The following is a 24,398-nucleotide window of genomic DNA, read 5'->3' as shown; positions in this document are numbered from 1 at the left end:
TACCTATCCCTTCTTTCGCTCCTGTATTCCGGCACGCACTTTAGGGACCTCGAGATCAACGAAAGGGGTACCGGCTTAAGGGTAACGATGAAAAATGCAGGCCGAAACACGCTTGAACCGTTTCGAGATTGATAACGCACCATGTATAAATTCTCTTCAGCTTGTGGAATCGTCTTACGAACAGAGTTTTGCGCATTGTCGAGGATGGTAAAAATTGGCACCGCGCGTTATTCCTGGATGCTCGTTTCCCCACTCGACTTTTCATTCGATCCCGGTACGTAGCTTCGGGCGAACAATTTCGATTCGCCGCCGCGCCGGAAGAACCAGGTCGAAGAAGGAAGATGCGAGTTTGTCGAGCTTCTCCGAGAATTTCGAGATAATTATTTTTCGCCGTGAGCGCAGAAGCGACCCAGAAGCCGTTCAATTTCCGAGACCGGAACGAATTTAAAGGGTGATTAGCGGCGCCTAACGGCGCGGAAAAGCGAGCTGCCGCGGCCCTGCCTCTTCTCAGTTATTCGAGATAATCAAATATTTAGAAGATCCGTGATGTCACCGTCGTTAATTAATATTAACGAGCCGGAGAGTGCTAGGCGGGTCGGAAGGATGAATCGACCTACTCGGTGTGCCCCAACGAGAGTTATAACGGCGAGAGGATATAGATTGTCCTATCTAGATGATCCTCCCACACCGAGGACTCGTAAATTCATAAAACGCGGGATCGTGAGTTAATGCTTTCAACCCTCTACAAGCTTCACTCCGTCAAATCGAGAGCATAGAAAAAGCTTCTTACCAGTCCTAGCGTATTCTTTCAATGTAACCTAAGCTTAAGTTAAAATAAAAGTCCCCTTTGAGATTTGAATCAGGTGCGATGGAAGCGAGCGAAAGCATCCGTGCTGTTCACTGTACACGAGATCACAGAGTCCCCGAGCGACGCGAGGATGTCGTGTCAGCGGTTGACGCTTATCTCGATCGAGTGGTTCGAACGGGCTAGCTCGGGCCGGAAGAAAGAAATACGAGGCCAAGCGATGCTCTCTTCTCTAAACGGGCCGACAGCAAAGTCGACGCGGAATAAAGGATCGTTCGAGGGTGACTCGAGTGCACCGGCCAATCGATATCGACGCGACTCTACTCCATCGAGACTGGCTCGTATCCGTTTTTCGGAACCACCTTCCTTCCCTTCGCTCCATCAAATATAAACGGAGCTGTTTGCAGAAATCGCCGGTGTACAGGCTGAATTACCTGACTTGACCACTTGAAACAATTGCCATGTCACGACATCCTCGTATCGATTCCATTCGTAGAAGACCTAAGTACACGTACGTTTCCAGAAACTCGATCGAAAAGCAAACCGAACATTGCGATATTCTTCTAGAATTGAAACGTACAAATTTTCTGTGGAGAAAGTTGAGTAGAGTTTACGAGGTTGGCCTCGGTATCCTGTAGCCAACTTTTTCCCTCCTCTTTATTATTTATTCAGCAACACCGAGAAGTTTCCCTAACGTTTCAGACGATGCTTGATAACCGACGAGCTAAGGAAACCTTGCCTTCTCTCTATCTACCCTTTGCCTTTCGCCTTTCGCCTTCTGCCGTTTCTCCGCGGAAAACTTGGTCGGAAGGTCTGCGTAACGCGCGAGAAACTTCAAGAGGGTGAAGATTAACGGGCACCGAGAACTTTTCACGCCAAGTACACACTACACCGGGTCCCGACTCCTGGGATTTGCCAAGGTAAAAGTGGAAAAGTTGCTTCCTCCGCATCGCTCTGACCCCTTTCGCCATTTCAATCTCTGTAACCGTCAACTCTGTCGACGGAAATCGTTCATCGATACACGAATTCTTTATCTCCGCCCGATTACCCTACCTACCACCACTCTTCTTATACTCTAACGAAAAGCAGCAGTTGCTTCATCGCCGTAGAAAACGACGTAGATGGAGATTAAAAAGTGGCGTTTCCCTCGTCGGTAAAGCAAGGAAAAAGGACGTTTGCAAAGATAGAGACGCTTCGTTGAGACAGAAAGAAAAGAAGAGAGAGGCTGGGGACGGACGAATCAACAGCACCCAGCAGCGAAAGAGGGAACGCTTTAATCACTGGTCGCTTGGAAAACACATTTATCTGGAAATCCTTGGCACCAAAAAGAAATCCCACCGTTTATTCGCGTGTTGCGTTTCAAGCAGTCTACAAGGTTCAAGAATTGTTCAAGACTTTTAGAATAATTCCAAGTTGCAGTTTAAGCTGCTTGAATACTCGTAAGAGAGAATATAGATCATTAGCGACAACGGTTTTGAAAAATGTCAAAGGACAAAGTGTATGCGCGCTTCAGACAGCGAAAGAATTGAAATAAGAGCAGAGGGATGAAGCGAGAAAGAAAATGATCAGACAAAAGCGAAAGCGGAAAAGCTTTCGGTGAAAAGAATGAGAATCGTAGGTGGATTCGACGAACCGGAAGGTAACAGGAGCCGGAATAATCGCGGCCGATGCGCGGCAAGTAATCGGCAGCCTCGTTACCAGCTGCCGGCTCGTTAATTAACCGCGATTACGGGGGCGGTGGTGCGCGCGAGAGAGCAGCCTCGTCTCTCGCTCTTTCCCTTTTTCTCTTTCTCTCTCATCAGGGTACACAGAGCCCAGTAGTCGTCGCTCGTTACACCGGGCGCCGTGCCGCGTCGTTTCTCCGCGCCACGAGCTCGCATCCGAATAATCGTCCGCCCGTGAAATCGCTACGACTCCGCATTCCGCGCTCTCTACCCCACATTTCGCGCTCCGCACCGGTAAATCCTCTTTCCTCCTTTTTCACCGTTACACTTCGAAACGTTCAACTGGCGCGAAACGATCTCGTGTTTCGAAACTCGATCCATCGCAAATCGGTTACGACCACCGCATACCTCTGTCTTTACTCTCATTCGTACACTAGTATTTATGTACTCCAATTCGTCAATAGAAATCCCGATATCCCGATATGACAACGATCGTGTACCGTTACATACCGATCAATGTATCTCTTTTTTATTTAACACCTCTCTCAATGTTTTATTGCCCGGCGACGCGACAATATAAATAAGCAAAGTTAAAAACGTGAAAAATTAACTTTGTTTATTTATGTTCTCCATGAAAGGATTTTAACTTACGATGCGCGTTTACTCTCTACTCTATATTGCACCATTTACATCGGCTTACCTGAAACAGACAAAACAAAGAGATTGTTTAAAAAACGGTCGAAATGAAATTAAAGAGAAAACAGAAGAAAAGTTAGGGAAAAGGCTGTATAGGCGCGAGGGCGAGTGATCGAGGGATCGAGCCAAGCCAGGACGACGCAAATAGGCTCGAACGTAATTCGTATCACGCGGATTGTACGCGCGTTGCGCGCGAGGTTAACTGGTGTCACCGAGCCACTTAACCCGCGATCAATGAAACCTCGGAATTCTCGGATGAAAAGCTTTGCTGCTGTCGTAGGTGCAGCAGCGGAACCAAAAGCGAACGAAGTTGATACTCGAAGGGAGAACAATGTTGGAAAAAGTTGCGAAGCCTTTGTGTCCACGGTAATTGCTTCTCGGTTCGACAGGTTAATTAACTCGCCTTCGACGTTCGTGAAAATCTCGTTTGGAAAGTTTTTCCTGCCAAAGGCAAATCGAGAGAAAACGAAACAACGCTTTCGCAACGAATCGAAAGATAAGGAGGTAAATGCTTCGTGTTTACTTTGCCAAGTAAACATTGATAAGCTGAATGTCATCTTTTTCGATAAATTCAACCTTCTCCGTTTTCCCTGTTGGCCACCGGCCTTGAAAGATCCGATTGTCTTCAGGGAAAGAGCCCGGTTACCGATGCTCGCTTACCCCGTCGACGAGGCATCGACCTTCCAGGTGTATCGATAATCGAGTTTGCGCGGAACGTCAGCGTATCAGCGACCCGGCACGCTCGCTGGCGTCGCTTTGTCGTCGGTAATTGATTTATACGCTATGCCTTTGATGTCAGTCGACCGGTTCGACGTCGACGTCGACGTCGCGATGAAAGAGGATGGGTTGCTCGCGTACACACGCTTCCAGCCTCTTATCGCAGACGTCACCGATCGCAAACCGCGGCTGCAACTTCGCGGAAAAACGTCATCAGGGGTTTTGCTCGATCGATCGATCGATCGATCGAACGAACAACTCTTCTCGATAAGCCGTTTGAACGTTCGACTAGCGTGTCACGATACGATACGATACCCTCCACGTTCCACAACTTCGCGATTGCTTTCCTTTCTTGCACCGAGAACCTTTCAACGTGCGATCATTGTATAAGCTATTTCACAAAGAAGACTCGATACAAGTTCGAGTCCTCGGAAAGATTAATTGAATGTAAAATATTTAATATAAATAAAGAATGACTGGATAATTTGTCGCGAAACACCCGTTGCATCTGATCGAGTAAAGCGGGTAAACGAAACTCGGAAACTCGATCGAGCGGTAAGGGGGACGGCAATTATTCGGTGGACGATGCTTTTCATTGAAAAACGTCCGCTGAATGCGCGCGCCGGCTAAAAGAGGAGCGCCACGAACCGCGATATACATACCGAGAAATTCAATGAAACGGGAGCGCGAGATCGGAGTTCTCGGGAAAAACGTTTCTGCACCGAGTGGTCCGTGAAACCGCGGGCCACGGCCCTTCCTCTAGTTTTACGACCAATTACGGAACACAGTCAGCCTGTTTGTTTTGCGGCGTAAAACGGATGCGCGAGTCGAACAAGAGGATCACTGAATTCGATTCGACACACGGTTTTACGCCTATGCTGTGCTTCATTTTGAGTACCAACAAAAAACATCTGTATATTCCAATGTCGCATTATTTTTAATAAAAATGAAATTAAAACGAGGCTTCACGTATTCTATAGAACCGCCAGGCGTTACTAACATAGTTAAAATGAAAAAAATGCCAAAGTGTAAGATCGAGAGAAAGCTGTAGAGGAAAGGAAAGGATTCCATAAGTCTCGAGCGCGACTTAAAGCTTCGTGGCCCGAATCAATTTAGCGAATGCACGTTTGAAGTTGCAAATGCATGGACGCACGCATGCCAAGGAGAAGAGACGCTTGACGCTCGTGGTTCGCTATCGGATCGCTTGCACACCATCGCGTACACGCTCGACTGGTACGCGAAAGCAATGGAAGCAAGTTTCTCGTCCCATGTCTGCTTCCACAGAAGCTCGAACAACCGAGATACAGAGATAGGAAGAGAGAGGGAACCGGGAGGCGAGAGCACGACTGTCGGATGATTACGGAGGGCGATGAGGCCAGGGAGCAAGTTTAACAGGCTGGTAAGCCGATGACTCGGAGTCATGACAACGCGTACAGTGGGGTCAACGAGTGGCAATTGGGGCCAACAGTGTCAAACGACGCCAATAGGCTGTTGGGAAACAAACGTAAGCTGGCCTGCGTTTGCACCACGTTCTTAACTCGCTGACTTTCATCGAAGCGAAAAAAAGGGCGCAGCTATGCTCTTTCGCAGTACGAAAATAGACAGGCAAGTGCCGCGATGATCACGCGGGATCCATCTTATAGTTCTGTTCCTCAGCTTGCAGACATATGTACGCTTTTACCACTATCGAACGTCATGAAAACGAGGAAACCCTTTGAACTTCCGTTTCTGCCCATGTACGTCGATGTACCGATTACAGAATTAAACCATCTGACGTAATGCTTTTCTCAGAGAACGAAACAGAGAGAGGAATTTCAGAAGCAAGAACAGAAACAATTAGCTGATTTCCGTTACAGAGAAGCGACAGTATTAATCGAGTCGCTTACGAAAGGTAATTATCTTCGATTATCTGGCAACGACAGCTTCGAATCGATTTCACCCTTCAACTCTTTTGGAGCAGCCACCAACCCCTAATAAGACGGACACGCAGTGTCGAAGGAATCTTCTCCAAAGTCGATTGCCTTTCGTATCCGGCTAGTGGAAGGGTCTCGTGACGAGAATTGCTAATGCATCGTCGATCAAAGACCGTTGGATATTCGTGCAGCTCGATCGCTTTCAAAGGGGAATCAATTCGAGATGGAAGAATAAGTTGGCAAACGATTAAAAATACGAGTACAGGTGACGGTGTCGGCCACAGGTTGTTGCGCGTGCAAAGTAGAAAATTTCGAGAAATCCTGCGCGTTGAAGATAACGCGTTGGACAACGAGTCCGCAGGGAGGAGATTTTAACCGCGTTCGAGCCGTTCACCGAGCGAGAATCTCGTTATCGTGCTGCGATCGGCATCGAACGCGGCCATCAAAAACGTTTTCTCGTTAACGAGCCGGCGCGGTTATGGCGGGAAGGCTTTCCCGTGGAAACGTTCGCGCTATCAGAGAGAGAGATTGCCAGGGGAATGGGTCAACGCGCGTACAAGAGCAGACACACAGAGGGTTATTAATTTCGTCGGCTAGCTGGATAATCGATCGACCAGGACGCTATAGTGGCCCGCTCATTAAAATAATCATGGGCACGCGCGGTCTCGCCGTGTTGGAAACCGAACAGGGGAGGGAAAAGGAGGCTTAACATGCACGGGACCGTGCATTATTATTAATTAATCCGTTTAGGATGTATAGGACATATCGGCGCCGCTGTCCTGCGATACGCTACACGCTATACCAACTACAGCAAGCCCTTCGATCAACCGAATTCTAGAAAATTGATCGCTAAACGACGTTGCATTCGATTCGTACCCTCCAATAGAGGAATGAGACCACAGCAGGCCTTTTTAATTGCGTGAATTGACTTTAACTCGTTCGTTTAACCCACTGATTCCCAAACTTTCACGGTTCAACGCGACGCTTTCCTTCTTTCAATTACTCGGGTTGTTTCTTAAAAACAAATCCCTTGTACATCGCAACTTGAATTACACGAGAGTTAGACATTTTTGCGTAGTTTAGATTTTTCAACAATTCAACCCACCCTATCTACTGAACGTGTTCAACAGGATGGACTCGGTTGACGAAGCGATACCAGTTTCTCAGTGACTGGTTTAGAGTTACAGAATAGAAGCCTCAAATTCCCACGTTCAATTATTTCGAGACAATTTCTTTTTCCCACAGCTCGAATCATCGCGGTAAAACCATGTTTCCTGGGAATTAGCTCGTTACCAGAACTGTTATCAATCGATCGATCGCGGCAAGATCTTGCCGTGATCCTCGAATATTAAACAACAGCACTCCGTTGAAACGCGTTAAACGCGAACGTGGCTGAACAGGTAGGAATACCTGTCGTTCGAAAAAGAAAAAAGAAACGAAACGAAAAAATAAAGCAGAAGGAAGAGTTTCTCAAGGTAAGGAGACTGGCACGCCTTGACGAGATCACGAGATCACGTTTGTCGGTAAGAGTCGATTCGAAGCGAACGAAGGCTTCTAAACGACAGGATTCGAGTAGCTCTGCACGAATTGCCGTGTCGGGAAGCCGGAAACTGGTTTCTCCTGGAATTCGTTCTTGTATAGACCATTCGACGAACGAACGAACGAACGAGTGCAACGGGCAAGCGTACTCGAGAAACGAACAGCGTGTTCCAACTAGGAGAAGTTTAAGAGGATTCGCAAACGAGCTAAGCCAAGAATCTGCCCAAGTATTCCTCGCGTTACTCCAATAAACCAATGTCTTGCTATCTCTTCTTGCTTCATCCTTTTAACGGTCAACAAACGTGTAGCGACTCTGTTTTACGAACCAATAAAGTCGAATTAAAAATGTACGTGTATGCAATTTTATTTTTGACTTTTTAACACCAACCTATCCAAATTCTAGTTAAAACTCGACGAAAGTCGGAAAGGAAGTAGGAAAGGAAGAAGGGAGGACCCAGTTACAGGAAGAGGGTCGAACCTCTTCTGAATTACGTGCTCGAGTGACGCACCACCCCCAAAGCATTCTGTAGAGCTTCCCCGAGTGGCCAAGCCGGATAACCGATCAATGGCAAGCTTTCCTTCGATCTAACAAATCGAAACAGCGAATCGATGTTTGTACAGAGCCATCGCGAATGTCCAGAAATCACGAGTTTTCGGTATTAGTTAAGGGTAGCCGGATTCTCTAGAAAATCCTTGCTCGTTTCCACAGTTTCTTACGAGCCGTTTCAGCAACCCCTCTCTAAGGGTGATCCCCGATCGTAACTACGCGTTACTACGCTCGTTTATGTTCTCGTCTCGAATCGTCGAGGTGAAATGCCTCCCGCGGGAATATAAGCGAACAGAGAAAAAGCATCGGTGAGAGAAAGAGAGAGAAGAAAGTAGGAGGAGAGAGGGAAAATTTTAACGACTCTCGTTGCTCTCCAAGTTGCCGCGATCCGTTCTCGGCTTAAGCAAATTGCCGAGGGAATTGCGCTTCAGCCACTTTCCTTCTACTCGCTCATTCCGATAATTTCCTTGCCGATCATGCTGAATAAAAAAATTAAAAAAATGTTTAACTTTGCCGACACACCGTAGACCTCTTCGACCGGAATTTATACGCCAGACGTCGAATAACGTTTCCAAAGCGTTTTTTTATCGCGCCAGACCGTCCGAGTACTTTTCCACGCGGCAATTTAACCCTCGAGCCCGAACCCTTCAGTTCGACATCGAGTCTGAAGGGTTAAGCATAGCTCCCTCGAAAATTAATATCTCTCGAAGCCACGAAAATCTCGCCCGTACGACAGGCGACAAACGTTCTGACCCGTGTCCATCGCGGCGACGGTCGACGACGATGAAGAGCACGCGAATAACGCGGCCGTATGATATGTCGTTTGGACTGACGCGTCCAGCCTCTTTTGCCTCTGTCTTTGTCGAACGGGAGGATTTCGCTTTGGAATTTTTCGGGTCACGTTTATACAACCGCTGGCAACGGGCCATCGGACCGTCCTACCCGTACTTCCCTTAGCCACGAACCAGGAAATATACAGCTGATGTTAAGATATAAAAAAAAAGGCGAGGAACGAGTTTGGCAACTCGTATCATTCTGGAAGATAACCCTCGTCGAGCCATGCCATAGAGGAATATCTCACGAACGTCTCTTGCGACAGGGGTGAGAAGTTCAATGGTTTAACGCGTCATAGGATTTACGAGGGGTGGCTTTTCTCCTTTCGCGACCCTTTGTCATTTGCTACGCGTTACGACGGCTACGGTGCTCGGAAAGCGGGAAAACTGCTCGTAAATAAACGAGGTCAACACGGCAGATCGCTATCGTTGCGATGGCACGGTTGAAAATCCCGCGTTCGACGACTCCTCGTATTCTCGGACTTTGTCTACGCACTTTCAAAGGTGCAACGTGCGGTTAACGATTATATTTCAAATAAATGGCTGACAGTGTTCGTCAGCTCCGAGAATTCCACTCGGTGTCCGAACCGGGCGTAAATCGTAACCGTGTCACGGAACGAATCGTTGTCAGCGAAACAGAGTCAAGAGGCAATTTGTCGAACAACCTTGTCGACCATCGTTTGACACGCCTATTAGAATTTACTCTGACAATCTCCGGCAAACTCGTACCGTCTCTCTCTCGATTGTAACACCTTTCCTACCCCTGCTCCTCCTGCCTACGTGTTTTCTCTCTGGCGAGATTACACGACTCACCGGCGATCGTTTAACCAGGATGATAACCGTAAAAGCCTGCCAGGTAAAAAAGTATCAGCAGACGGTACGAACGAGAGGGCAAACGATTATTGCGAGTGTCGCGCAGAAAGCAGCCGTGAAGCACACCAGCAGGACCAGTTGCACGCTCGATGGGATAGCGAACAAGTTGCCAGGAGGTACGCCTGCAGCTGCAACTGTCGTGAAACGCGGTTAGCCAGGCCATCAATTTTCATTACGATCGAAAGGTAACGGCAGCTTCGACGGCGCGGCGTCCCACTCGGCACAGGTTAAAACCTATACCCCGCCTACGATACGCCTCGTGCGTTCCGATCGTTTAACCCCGACGACGTTTTCTTCCCTTCCCTTCCCTTCCCTTTCTATCTTATATTCTTCTTTTTCTTTTTTTTCTCTTCATCTCGCACGTCATTCATATCCTTGTACCTACTTGTCGTTTACACGAGCGTATAAAAAATTCTTCCAAATAATTTGTGAATATTAAACCTGTCAGAATTAAATACAACTTCGTGACGATTCTTATTTATTCGTTTGATCCAATTCATCCACGAGTGGGAGATAACGCGTTAAGGTTTCGAAGATAACGAATTGGCACCAGAGCCACGTTAATCACCGACACTTCCAATCCTTTCTTTTTTCTTCCCGTTGCTCAGCGTTGGCAACAGTTAAATTGGCCCGTATTGGAAGAACGCCAAGACGGAGGGTGAACGCGAGCCACGCGAACCGCCTACCATCGGTGATTAATAATTTGCAAAGGAGATGGGGAAACTGACGAGAAAGGGAGCGACGGGACGTAACGGGACGGGACAAAAGGGAGCAAACGGGACGCAGAAACTTAAACACGGAACAGTGTATAGCGTATTGGCTACTGGCTGACTCGACCTCCCTCCTGTCCCTCCACCCTGTAAGTCGACGCTTCGAGGGAAATCCTATTCGGTTCCCCATGTTCACCAACGTGCTTCTCTCTCCAGCAAGACGAAACAATGGGTAAACATGGAAATCTCCGCGTTCCAGCCTGAACCCTATAAGTAGCTTATCGACGTATAAATATGGTTTAGGTCTGGCTGAAAGGGAAACTACCGTAACTTTGTCAGAAAAAAATAGTAATTTGTTTGTTTTTTAAACGCAAACCTAATCACTGTTCAACGATAGCCTGTTGTACTCGATAAATTCGTTCGAAATAACGCGGCGAATAAACGAACCGCAAAGCGAAAAGCAACGGTTCGAACACGCGTTATGACATATCCGGTTAAACTGGGCCGGTTAGAGTGAAAAAAAAAATAAAGCGTTTAACTGGAAAATCAAATAGCGTGGGTGCAGGGAGCAAATAAAAATTAGTCTCGCGCGTCTACACAGATTGATCGCGATTTAAAAGCGATCCCGTTCGATACACGCCTCTGATTCGATGGCCATAAAAGCTGAGAGGAAAAAGGAGAGTCGTGCTAATTTCATTGGAATGATTTCACTGACCATTTTTCCAATCCATTTCGTTCGCGGCGTGGCTGCGAGCGTCCCATTCGACGCCAGCGGACCAAGTCGGCGCAGGCGCGATTGAATCGTAAATTCGCGTAGTAATTGAAACGCAAACGCCGTTCGCCAGTTACGTTAATCCAATGAAATACACCGCTCGTTGCAGGACTGTACGGCACCTCCGTGCAACCACCAGAACACCCGTTTCCACCTCCAACCCTTGCCCCTCGCCCTTCGCTCTTCGCCCGTCTCGTGGTTATCAACTCGCAGCGAGAAGTCAACATGCAAACCCGTCCCATAACGGATCGCGTGACTCTAATGATTACGAATTAGCCATAAATTGTGCGATCATGTAAAGCGATCGTAATTTACAACGTCGGCTACGAGTTAAGCGGGACACCTCTCTCTTTTCGTCGCGCCGACGAAAGGAGAAAATAAGAAGAAGAAACGAAAATTTCAGGCGAGAAACACTTTTATAGCCTCTTTACGGCCGCCTATCGACACAGTACGTATTACCTTCTTAAATGGCACGGGTTCGGCTACCAAAGCGGGTACGCGCTTTACCTTTCGCGACACCACCTACGCTTACCTCTGTAAGTGTCGCGAGTTTCTATCGTTCTTAAAATCGATTCGAAAAAATACGCGACCATGCGTTGGAGTGCGATGGAACGAAGCACTTACTTATATGGAAGCGGCATGGTGTATGGTAAAAAGGGCGCCACTTTGCATCTGGCTAGCCGAACGAACGAAGTTAACTCCGTTCAATAAAGTTAATGCACGCCGTCAGAGTTTGAAAGCTCGCCGTTAAAGAATCGTCGGAACGAAGGAAGGGAAAAGGAGAAGAATAATTTGCGAATCGCCGAAAGAGGATCGAAATTTAATTAACGCAACGATCCAAGCGGAATCCATAACGTAAATGCGAGTGAAAAGCCAGCGTAAACGAGACGCTACGATACCACCATGTAGAAAGAAACTATTCGCTTCTCGTCTGAAACGAAAAGATCTCGATCAAAGGGGTAAAAGGCGAAGAGTTGGTAGATAAATTAATTCGACGCGAGATCCCGTGCGTGGCAACTTGTTTGCCAAGGATCACCTTCTGATTTATACTCGACTGTTGGCCTTTGACTCGTGGAGGGTGCCTGTGAAAGGAAAAAAAGACGAGAAAAGGTCGAGAGGGGGTTTCCAAAGAGACGAAAGAAAGTAGCGTGCAGCCCTTCATCCCTTCCCCGCCACCTTCGCTTGGAGTATTGATCGAAATCGAAGGGGAGAGTTTCCAATGTGGGGTGGGTCATACCTAATTCATAGTCCTTGGGTTCTTCCAACCCTCGTCGGTGATTATTTCACGGCGAATGGGGAGCTCGAACTCGATGCTTATAGAACACGAAGCCAGGCGAAGCGTCGCGACGCAGAGATATAACGCGTCTCGAAAAATTCACCTTGTTGTTGTCCGACAATCAAATTCGAACGATTGATCTTCGCTATTCATCGACCATCTACCCTATCGAGAAACTTCATCGAAACCGTCTTTACGAATTTCATCGAGCGAAAAGACACGCTTCGTCGTGTCTAGATACGACGAAAGTAGATTCATTGTGAAACACAGAACAACCCCTGTTTCACGAGATTCTATTGTGTTCAACGATGAAAATAAATCGATAATATTTCCCCACAATACAGCAGAGTTACAAACGTAAAAGGAAAGGAACAGACAGGCAACACAAAAGCTGTGTTTAATGTACTGGTAATTTATAGCAATTTAACCTCCCTTCTCATAGGTTTCGTAACTCTAGCGATTTATAGAATTCTCTGCTTTTATCGATTAGTCGGTAAAACGAGCAACCGATATTGTCGAACTTTAAATTATAGAATCCCGTTGGCGAGTGACTATTTCTCATTCGTGCAAACGCAACACTCGAACATGTAGCCACCCTCTATGTTTTTTTACCTTTAATAAAGCAACGCGTATTTCGCAGTTTCCGGGAATGAAATTTTCCTAACAAAATCAGCCGCGCACGTGTATCTCGATTACCTCGTCAAGTTTCCATGGCTGCCAGCTTTCGCGGAAACAAAACGTATAAAAACCGCGTCAGAGACGTTAATAATCGAAAGTAAGAAGTTTCCCAACGAGCGAACAAGTGGACGCCATAAGGTGCGCGTTTCGACGATAAAACATCCACCCTTTCCCTTCCGCTCTGCCCCTTCTCTTCCATCCTCTCGTACTCGGTTCACCCTCGACCTCGCCACCCCAACCATCCCGAACCACCTACACTCGAGCAAAGCGTACGTGAGTTATATAACAGGAAACACTCGTGTCGGGACGGCGGCATGCATTTTACATGCGCTCGCGTGGCACCTATCACGTGCACCAGCCGAAAACCTTCGAAAACAGTCGAAAGCAGTCGCGTACAGAGAAGAAAAGGTAGGAAAAGAAAAGAAAAAGCAAAAGGGTCGAATTAAAAAGAGAATAAAGGAAAACAGGAACGCGACGGGGCGCGGTTCAAAAGAGCCGAGACGCTTTTGAAAAGAACCGCGCGCACATTCGCGCATGCGCCTTTAACCGCGGCCAAAAGAAGAGAGAACACTTTTTACTCAGCCTGCTCTCGAGTTCTGTCACGGAAGTTGAAAACACACAGAGGCGCATACTCCTCGACAAAGACGATGATCCTTTGTCACGCGAGTTAACGCGCCCGCACACCCGTCTGGGTCCCAACAGAAAAGCTTGCTTTTAAGGCTGATCTATACAGTACGTTTAAAAAAGAAGGCTTTATCGGAGGTACCAGCAATTTTTGAATTTGTTAACGGAGATGCTAGCAGAAGCGCTTCGTGTCTGAATAAAACAACCTTTAACCCTTTCGCTACGACCGTTCCTACATAAAAAATTAAATAAAACTTAAACTCCGATCGTTTCGAAATGTAAACGCTTTGCACGGAACGGCTATAAGTTGGAAAGGGGATATAAGCGATACACCGCGGCAATCGATAAAACAGTCGAAGCGGGAAACAAGTTTTCTTCGTTTACGTTTTCCTAATTAACCTCCTAGCTTGTCGGTAGGAACGATACAAGGGACGTTTTAGAATCTCTTTAAACCGCGACGTAGGGGTGGACGGAAAGGAAGAGAAAGAAGAAATAAAAAACGATAGAGGACAGGGAATGGCGCTTATAAATACGCTAAACGTTCAGGTACAAAGGTTACAACACGAGGACGACGAGGGTTCGGACGAGTCAGAGAGGAAGGAAAATCAAGAGGACAGAGTCTGGCAAAGCTCGAGGAAAAGGGGTAGAAACACAAAGGGTTATTTTAACAGTCCTTTGTCGAGCGCGGTAGAACAGGAAGGAGATGAAAAAAGAAAGTAACCTCGGTGCCTTGCAATTATTTAGTAAGCCGTGGAGTAAGCGAAAGACTGAAAAAAAAAAAAAGAAAACGAAGAGACAGGGAGGAAAGGAAAAAAGTAAAGGATTTTCTATGAGGGTTACGCGAATAAACGTAAATAAACGATGGCGAATGTGTTTCCGTGAAACGAAAGGAAAGGCTAACCGGTGGCGAAAGGTGGAAGGATGAAAGGAGCCGATAGTATGCGAATTTGGACGGGAGAAACGCGAGAGGAAGAGAAATCGCGCGGAGAATCGAAAGGCAAGGGAGAAGGTAATGGACTTTATCAGACCGGTAGGTGGTCGACCTTCCGTTTTTCCCCTCTCCACCTATATTCCTTCTTCCATCACCTGAGCTACTCTCTCTACCCTCCCGCCCCGTTCAACCGCGGACCCTCCTTAATTGTCTTCCACTCGTTTTTACGCCCGTTCCACTTCGTTACGGTCCGAGTAGCGAGCAGGCCTTGCGAGACATTTACCGTGGCGCACGGGTGGGCCAGATAAAAACAGGTAAAAATCGACAAGAAAAAAAAACAAACGCAAACGAAACCCACTGTTGGGTGTTTCTTGGTCAATTCGCGAAATGTCAAGCATGCTTCCGATAACTTTAAGTCAAAAATTGACCGACACTTCTGAATCGTCTTTTAGCCGCATACGTGCACCTGTTTGACATTTATATTTCGCTTCGCTGGCGAAAGGGTTAATAATGGAAATCCGTTCGCGTGTTTAGTACGATTACATATCCGCACATGTGTACACGAATCATGTAGAGAGAAAGGAAAGGGAGAAGAGAGGTTAGGAGAATTAGCCAAGTTAGAGGCTGTTAGGCGACCACCCGGATCGGAGATCCCGTAATGGAACTGGATTTAACCCCGAGGCCCGTCAGTGGGGTTTCCTTGTAGACTGTTGCAGCCACAGGAGGACCGTGCACTGATGCCTCGATAAAGCAAACCAACCGACAAACGGACATCGTTATTATGTCAACGACTTCTTAGAAAAATTACCAGCGAGATGGTAAGATCGTTGGATTGCATAACCCAGTACTTTTCAGCAAACTGGTTACCGACTAATCATTGCACAGTAGAAACTTCTACGTCAATTATGTTACGCGCTACCGGCGCTCGTTTGGAAACAAAATGATATACCTTTGAAACATGCACGTATATCATTTGTATATTGTGCTACTTTGTCGTGTCGTATTATACGATAAGTGAAAAGATCTATTTTTGTGTCGTAGAAAATGTAACACGCACATAATCATGACATTGAGGCATCATAACTGTTAACACTTAAGGTCGTAACGCGCATTCAACTTAATTACAATAATTATCTTTGAGAGCGTATTGCAACTAAGTGCTTCGACGATAACATTTATCTCTAATGACATACGATTCGTAACGATTACTGATAATGAAATGCACTGTTCTTTTTTTCGTGTCACGATGTACGAGCATAATTCAAATGTTTCAATTCTTAAACGCGTCGACAAAACGTGACCTTTTCTTTTTCACAGATATTTATTGAAATATTTTGTACGTGAATATTAAAAGACAAAAGTATTTCTCTCGTTTCCTGCTTTCTCGGTTACCTTTTTCATCAGCAACAGCCCCATTGTAAAAGCCTAAGAGCCAGCCCTCACAAACGATCGCTTTAACGCTCCAAAGAGCCTAGCCAGCGGCGCTCGCTTTTATACATTATTAATAATGGCAATAACGTATCGTCTGTTTCCACTGGCATCGACCGAAAGAACGATACATGCATAATCGTGGCGCGAGTAAAAGCGAACGCGTTCGTATAATACCGTACTCCGCAATTACTCGAACCTCTATCAATTAAGCCATTTCGAAACATAAATTGAATAGGTTTTTTGGTTCCATCAAATGACTTCGATATACCTGGAACCAATTTGTTCGCGGTTCGTTCAGCGGACAAACAAGTTGACCATGCAGAATGAAAGGTGTGACAATTGAACGCAACACGGTCAAGTCAAACAAAAGACTTGCTTTGTTCGATTTGATTTGTGCGCGGTCGCGTAAAAATGAAAACTAAAAAGGAGGTAAATGATTCATCGTTAAACCAACGTGAAACGTAATCATTGCAAGAGTCGCTTCTTTTTTATTCGAGAAAAATATAGATCGGCGACGTCGATCGCTTCGAATTGCTCGTCACCGAGAGATAATTAATTTCTCGCTGGGGCAAAAAGAAAAGACGAAAAAGGGGAGTTGGAGGGAGGGAAGTACCAGAGGGTTCTTCGTGTGCGGTCGCAGACACGATACCCGATATCTGTCGTTCGAGTTGCGCGCAGGAATTAAAACGGACTCGTTGTCCTCGGCGTTACGAATGTCCGGTTAGTTTTATCGCCCCTGGTGCGATGAAAACGAACAGAAAATCGGCAGAAAAAAAAGAGGACGAAAGAGAGCGTGCTCTGGCGAAAAATGAAAAAGGTGGAAAAGCTGAGTTTTAATAGGTTTAGTTCGTACATAAGTGCTATCTGATTCTAAGTTTGGCATTTTCGTCGAGAAAGGAAAAATCTAGTTGCTACAAGCGAATTGTACGTGTGTGCGATGACGTTAGGTTTCTCCCGCGTCTCCGAAAGAACACTGCGGTGGCGATAACTTAAATTATACACGCGGCGACCAACCGGAGGCGAAGTACGGCACGGCAGTTAAGAAAATTGCCAGTACTCGACGCAGTGCACGGTTCTGCGGTGAACGAGTTAAGCTCGTGCCTACTCTCCACGGCCAAATTTTTTTATTTCTCTTTCTTACTTTTTTATTTTTTTCACGAGCCTTCGAGCGGCACGTCAATCGTGGACGATAGAAATTTCGGTGAAAGCCAATTTCTTGGGTCGCGCGAAGAAGGTAACGAAACCGTGGCAAATTATTCTTTCGGATCGACATTTTTTTAAAAAACAGTACGATCGCATAACGATCCCTCGTTTGTTTCGACGATGAAAAATAGCGGTAAAATGTACCTGGATAGTAGTAAGGGTGTCCTGCGTGCGAAGGATGCACGAGTGGATGCGGCGCCCGGAAGTCCATTCTGTTTGTTGTTCGAGAGCTCCGTATGCTCTCAACGTAGATTCGAGGCGAATGCACGCAATGCTGGGAAGCTAACAGGAAACTGTGGCACGAGGCCGGTTTTTCTTCGTCGCCTCGGCTAATCGATCGAAGAGCATTTTTCTACATCTACGACTCTCTTCGATCCGTCTATCCTCGATCAACGCACGGATCCCACATATGCATATACGTATGTACCACACGTACACACACTTTTATTCCACCACCTTTCCGCGCGATGGCTATTCGCGTTGATAGTTAAAAATAAACCAGCTACTCGGTGTTAACGCGTAGCAAATCTTCGCGTTGTTTAGCAGCGAGTCGGAGCACTTGATTATATCATCACCGATCGAACACAAAACTTAACAACGACGACGAGAAGTCGAAGAAGCAAGAATAAATGTCATTGTTTCCGGCGCGTTGGTACCATCGAAGCGCAAGTTTGCGACGCGCGACAACGCTACTCCACTGGTGTCATTATTCATCGCGCATACTCCCGCCGTTCTGGTCCGACACGTCGACGCGTGATTTACAGCTCCGAACGGATATCGCGATTCTGCTGCGCGAAAAAGGCTCTCTTCTTTCTGATCGTAGTCAAAGCACGTCGAACCAAGTGGAAAAGAGCGAACGAGAAAAAGAGAGGAAGGTGAGTCGTTGTCCCAGGTATCGGAGCTCGCACGACACACGGATACGGAGCAAAGGAGTTGCTGCTGTTCACACCGCACTCCTCTGCTAACTGGCAGCGGAGGCGCCTTTGCACGAGAAGCAACGCGCTCGCGCGTTCGCGATCTATCTTCCAACAGTACACACGAGCGAACGGAAAGGAGTGTGAGGGAGATACGAGCGATGGCAGAGTTCCGCGCACTAATCACCACTTAATTGGCCGAGACCGACGCGGCAGGTCGTGCCATTACGGCTAATTGACTGAATGCTTCGGCGCTACCGCCAGACGGCCAGGATATATTTTCACGCGCGCGCCTCACAGCCGACGGAGTCGAAACGAACGAGCGTGCGAGTGAGCGAACGGGCAGGCGGGCGGGCAAACGAGTAAGACAACGGTCGACCGACCGACCAACAAGCAACCAGACAGAGATAACGAAAGATGGGGAGGACAGGGTGAAAAAGAGGAGCAGGAGGGAGGGCAAAATGAAACAGAGAGGGAGACGGGTAACTAACGAAAGAGAGAAGGAGAGAGGAGAGGGTTGAGAGTGGAGACGCTTTTAAAACGCGTCGGTATCGCTGTCCTTTGTCCGTGACACACGTTGCGCGTGCGCTCACGTTTTCCACACCGACCAACCGACCGTGCAAGCAAGCGAACGAACGCGACGCGGATCGGTTACGCACCGTACCAGAGAAAATCCATCGTTAACGAACCGCTCGTTCTCTCTCACACGTGGAGCACCAGCGAATCGACCGGTCGACGCAACAGCAACCGTGGCTGCTACTAGACTGAAGACCCGAGAACCGAGTCGCGCGTTCGACGCGGTTCGTTCGTCTTCGTGTACCTTGCTCCCCACTACCGACGGACCACTAGATCGTACGGTTACTGTACTTTGAGTAAGATCGCCCGATTCGCGCCAAAGAGTGGGGTAAGAGCGCACGACGAAACGGAGCACGGCTGCTTTTTCGGCAGCCCATCGCAACTATACAACCAACCACGCGTTATTACATGCGTGTTTGCGAATCTTTTTACGAGGCGGGAATCGCCTTCCTTGCCTTTTACGAACGATCCTTGTTTTCGCTCATCTCGCGTACTCTTCGAAATCGTGATCGCTTATCGATAATTGACGCGCGACTGGTGTCGCTTACCGATCCCGTCTCACCACCGCATCAAATTCTTTCCAACTTTCTCTTCGAATCGAACTCGAACTCGACACTCTTGACTCGATATCCATTCGAGTTAAAAACAAATGGAAAATTCAATGAAATTTCAAGAAAAAGTAAAACTACCAATCCTGTATTTGTTGGCTACGTTCCGTTTCCTTTCTTTCCGTTCTCTTGCGTAACCGTATATCCACCTCAGGGTAATAGGGAAGAAGAGGGCACGTATACCTAACATCTCTCTCTCTTTCTTCCTTTCAGTTCATCTCGCTCGCTCTTTGAAAGCCATCTGGCGCTGAAACGGCACGCGCTGCGAAACCAGCAAGCCGCTAGGTTTTCCCTCCCTTCCATCGCCTAGTCACCGATCCACCCACCCTCTCTCTCTCTCTCTCTCTCGCGCCCTCTAGCACCCACTAACCCTCCGCTTGAAATCCAACCACTTCGTCGAGTCTAACCGTACCACGACCATCATCCCCTCCCACGCTACGTTAACGCGTAACTCGCTCACGTTAGACGAGCGGAACTTTGTAAACGCGGGAGGTGCGAACAAGGGGGTGATAAACGGAAGTGGATACGTTGGCTTCGTAAATAATTCCACCGCTTCGATACGCGGTTCGATTGCCGTGACACGTACGCCGCACCAGCCGCGAGCTTTTACTATCGCTATTATCGGTGTCTCGACTCCCGATAATGTGTACATCGAGGTTACTCTTCCAGTGCAGAAATGCATAGCGCGTTCATTTGAATTTTTACGTTCGAATTTCATGCAAATTCGATTTCAAGCCGTGTGAAATATTTCGAATCGATTTATTCGGTGGCGAACAGAGGTTTGCGCAAAACACGGGTGCAACGATCTGAAAGCTCGTTACGGGGTAAGGAAACCCTAGACGCGACCGCTTCGAAGCCAAAGTTCAACGCAATTTCGTCGCTTTTCTCCGTGCACGATCACCCTTGTTTATTTCTTGATCCTTTAGAAAATTATCCGACCCGTAAAACACAGCTCGTGGTTACGTAAAAGCAAGTTTAGTCGGGTGATTCGAAAATTTACAACGCTACCTTGTTCGTTACTACGATCCATGGTGTCGATATCGACAATTACGGCCAAGGCTAAAATTTAAAACGGCTTAACGCTGGCTAACGAATAATTAACTTGGTGATGCATTATACGGACCAGCGGTATCGCGATGCATTCATCCCTCAGCCTGTTCCCACCACCACCGACGACGACATTTCCTATTCGACGCGTAATTAATCTCCCCTCTCAACGTGGCACCAAACACGGGGCACCGACCACTGGGAACAATCACGAGGAAGCAACTACGATCGGAGAGCCGTGGATATCGAAACGCTGACCCAATCAAGTTTATCATCGACCCAATAACAGACAAACATATTCACAATTCGCAATTTTTTTTATCTCGATCAGACCTACGCGCCCTTGAAATTTCACCACAATTATTTTCGGCACCCTGTATACGTATAACGAATCATATTTTCATTTCGGCAGCAACAAGTATCCGCACGCGCGAGAATCGAACTCTCTACTCGCGTAGTTCGGGACGAGAGAAAAGTCAACACGACGTTGAATTTTGTGATTGCAAAAGGTTTGGGGCACGTCGAGAAAAGAAGATATCGAATACAAGCGACGAGAAGAAAGTAGGAAAGGCGGGAGGGAAAGGAAAAGAAGGCAGCGAACAGCGAACAGTTAGGATCCGGAGTCAGAGAACCCAACAGGCGGCTGTCTGTCGAGCAAAATCAATGCGTGCCGGCGACAGGGAACTTCCACCCCCTCTCGCCATCCTTCTTCCCCTTTCTGCACCACTGCTCTCTAACGCTTTATCTCTTTCTACTTACTCGTGTGCCATGACCAACCCTCTTCGTTCGCTTATTCCCTCCTCTTCTCTTTCTGTCTTCCGTTCGTTCGTTCGTTCCCTGCTGCGTGAACCTCCGACGTACAAACGCGGACGGCTGTGCTCACCCTTACCACCTTCGCCCTTCACCCTTCACCCTTTACCCTCGCGCGCCAAACTACCACGTTCGCGTACCATCACTATCCCCCAAAGGCACACAGCCCTCGGAGGCTAATAAGCCATATTATTTTTATCACGGACCAACGACGCCGATTTCACGTGTGTCGTTAACGATCCGACGCCTCGCAATCTTTTCCAATCAATATCTACGGTTTCTAAAAACTCTTTTTAAAGGATTACACAACGATCTCGCGCAGCTGCGAAACATTTCTAAGCTTGACCTGTGATACCGATAAACAAAGTCGTTAAATTATTTTATTAGTATTCTTTTTCTTAGGAGGAGAAAAAAAAGGTAAGATGAAATGTTAATGTCAAGGATGAAACCAGTGTTTTATCGTCTAAAAGCGGCGTTCAAAAGGAGAAGTCGAACGTTACGGTGGTGAAAAGAGTGGGCCGAAAAGGACGGAGAACGAGCTTTACGTTAGCTGCATCAGTAAGCAGAAAAGAGAGCGTAACTAGAATGTTACTCGAAACGAAACGAACCGTGGAGGTGGCCGCGAGTGCTGGCAAAAGCTACTCTACACGCCAGTCGCTGGTTAATTATTCACGCGAGCCAACAGAGAGACCGCGAGGAGAGCATTAAGAGGGACCGCGTGTACAAGACTAAAACGTACGACTACGTACCCGCCTAATGTTCACCTACCAACCATCAGAATATAAATACCACCGTGATTAGCCAGAACCGAAATATCAGACTATTTTTTTCCAATATTATTAATTTTAGGGGAAGAAACGATCGATAGCGAAGGAAAAACAAATGCTTTCTAATGGGCTTTGTTTTGGCAAAGAAGACACGCGATGATAGAAGACGAAATTGTTCGAATCGAGAACTGGCACCGATTTCAGGATAGAAAAGAAAGTTGGAAGTCGAGCCTTTTGGCTGCACGCCTGCCGAGAATACGTGAGCAACCCCGAGCGAGAAAAGCAGTCGATAACGTTGATATCGATCACCAAAGGAAGAGGAAAACGAGCCTTTTGCCCCTCTCCCTCTGATTACTTTCCCGTCGATATAGCAAAGAAAGCTCGCGTAAAGGATAAAAGTCACCTAAGCAGATAAGGACACTAATGTTGAAAAATATTTGCTTTAGTATAGTTTTATGAAAATGTAATCAATACATTAAATAAACGATCGCTGCAGTATACGTATAAGCGTCTCCCTTTCTTTGTCTACCCTAAACACATACAACGACAGATAGATAGCTATATAGGTGTAAGGATAGGACGATGTCCTGCCTGTACGTTTACCAGGACAAGAGAGTGGTGTTGACGAGAAACGACAGGGCTGGTTGCCTAATTCGAATTTAGGTGTTGGGTGGGTTGGCAAGTGGGCGCAATGCGGTGTCACGCTGCGGGCGTTTGCTCTTTCTCCTCCAACCCCTCCACCTCCTCCGCCTTCTATTTCTCCATTGCACCCTTCCTACCCCTGATTTCGCTCTCCTTCGCTTTACCCCCTTTTCGCTATGAACGAGCACGCTACTACCCCGTCTACTAAAGCCCTGCGTTAAGTCCTTCCAACACCTCGAACCATCTACTTGCTCTAAGCCAGATCGACCGACCTTAATCGACCTGCTGATCTCGACGATCGTGTTCCGTGTAAACGCCATTTCCTCTCCAGCGTACACCACCAAACCTCGAAATCTATGCCACCATTAGTCCGTGTTCGGCTATTTCCTTCACTTTTCCCTCGATTTCTCCTCGAAACATCGTTGAGCTTTTTTCATTGAAAAAAATGGTCACTTTTTATCTCTCGATATTCGAATGAAATTTGAACGAGGAGCAGAGAAATAAAGGAAAACTTATTGAAAGTAATTTCGTCGCGGTGTTTGTCGTGGGTAGTCGCTAATTAAAAATTTCTATTCTATTACGGTTCGATACTAATTTGACTGTTCGTTGGGCCACCGGTGGCCTACGACGTTTATCGGAGGCACAACTTTAATTAACCCTTCCGAAACGGAGATATTTAGATGCAAACTGTTGCAAGAAATTGCCTTCGACGGGTGGTGGCGATTGTCGCGGACATTTTTTCGTAATTATGCTTATTTCTTCCTAACTTCAAATCGCGCGATAACGATTTTCCTAACAACTATACTACACTGTTTCAACTTGTCGTAAGTTTTAGCTTCTCGGTACATGGAACGTGTTAAAGAAACCAATCCGAGAAACGTGGAACGTAATTCTCTTGTAATGGAAGAGGCTGTGTCCTCGTTCGCTTTGAGAAACCTGATGCTAAACGCAATCTCGGGGAAACAGACTTTGTGCTATGCAAGAACGAATGGTGAACGCCTCGAGAGAAATGTTCGTGGTATCTCGAAACACAAGCATATTCCACTTGTATACACGTAACAAGAACGATCCGTAGTAGGCAAAAAGTAACTTATAGTCAATTCTCGAGCCGATTAATGCGTGAATTTCGATTCTTAGTAATTTGAGAAAAGAGAGAAAAAACCATTTTTAATGATACTGTTATTACGATAATAACACAAGGAGGAAAATTCTATCCCGAACAAATTTTATTACAAGTAATTTGTTGCACTGCACACGGCTATTTTCGCTGTGGCAAGCAAACGTGTTAAACGTTCATTGCTGTATTCAACAGGATACTCGTGTTGGAAAATGTTAATCATTCGTAGACGTAATTATGGAATTACCGTGTCGTTGCCAGCTTCGCTCGAACGTTCACAGTGAAAAGAAAAATTTCTCGACCAGTCTTGTCGAAGCGCGAGTTTACGACTTCTAAATAGCAGGCCTGCGCACTGATGTTGCACGATTGCCGACGTAAACTCGAAGAAACTTACCTTTTCGTACGGGAGCACGTACATGACCGGTTATCCGGAACAATGAAAAGAAAAGAAAAAAAGAGGAGGTGTTTTAACAACTGGCAAGATGAAAAGTAACCTGCCTGGGCGGGATTTTGTTTTCTTGAAAATGTATACGACTTGCGAAGGATTTAAACATTACAGAGAACTGCTCAACTTTCCTTTTCCCGTCTTGATCAAAACTCACTCCTCATAGTAACAATATATCGCTATTTTCTCTCTTGAAAAAGAATGAATCGAAAAGAAAAAGATAGAGAGAAAAAAGACAATGGAAGGAGTGAATTCACTGA

General features: G+C 46.7%; 1 protein-coding gene and 1 long non-coding RNA gene across 3 annotated transcripts in view; one reads left to right on the top strand and one right to left on the bottom strand.

Annotated features, from left to right (window-relative positions):
* LOC114872666 overlaps window positions 1-24,398 on the bottom strand; it is a 50,075-nt gene that overhangs the window by 19,901 nt on the left and 5,776 nt on the right. The window lies entirely within an intron of this gene.
* LOC114872673 lies at window positions 17,426-22,438 on the top strand. Its single transcript, XR_003788806.2, has 2 exons — window positions 17,426-21,902; window positions 22,017-22,438. It is a non-coding gene; the product is annotated as an uncharacterized LOC114872673 (long non-coding RNA).

Source organism: Osmia bicornis, chromosome 3, assembly GCF_907164935.1.
Source record: "Osmia bicornis bicornis chromosome 3, iOsmBic2.1, whole genome shotgun sequence".
In the NCBI taxonomy this organism is placed as follows: domain Eukaryota; kingdom Metazoa; phylum Arthropoda; class Insecta; order Hymenoptera; family Megachilidae; genus Osmia; species Osmia bicornis.
Note: the sequence above shows the minus strand (reverse complement) of the source record. Positions and strands in the feature narration are given on the sequence as shown.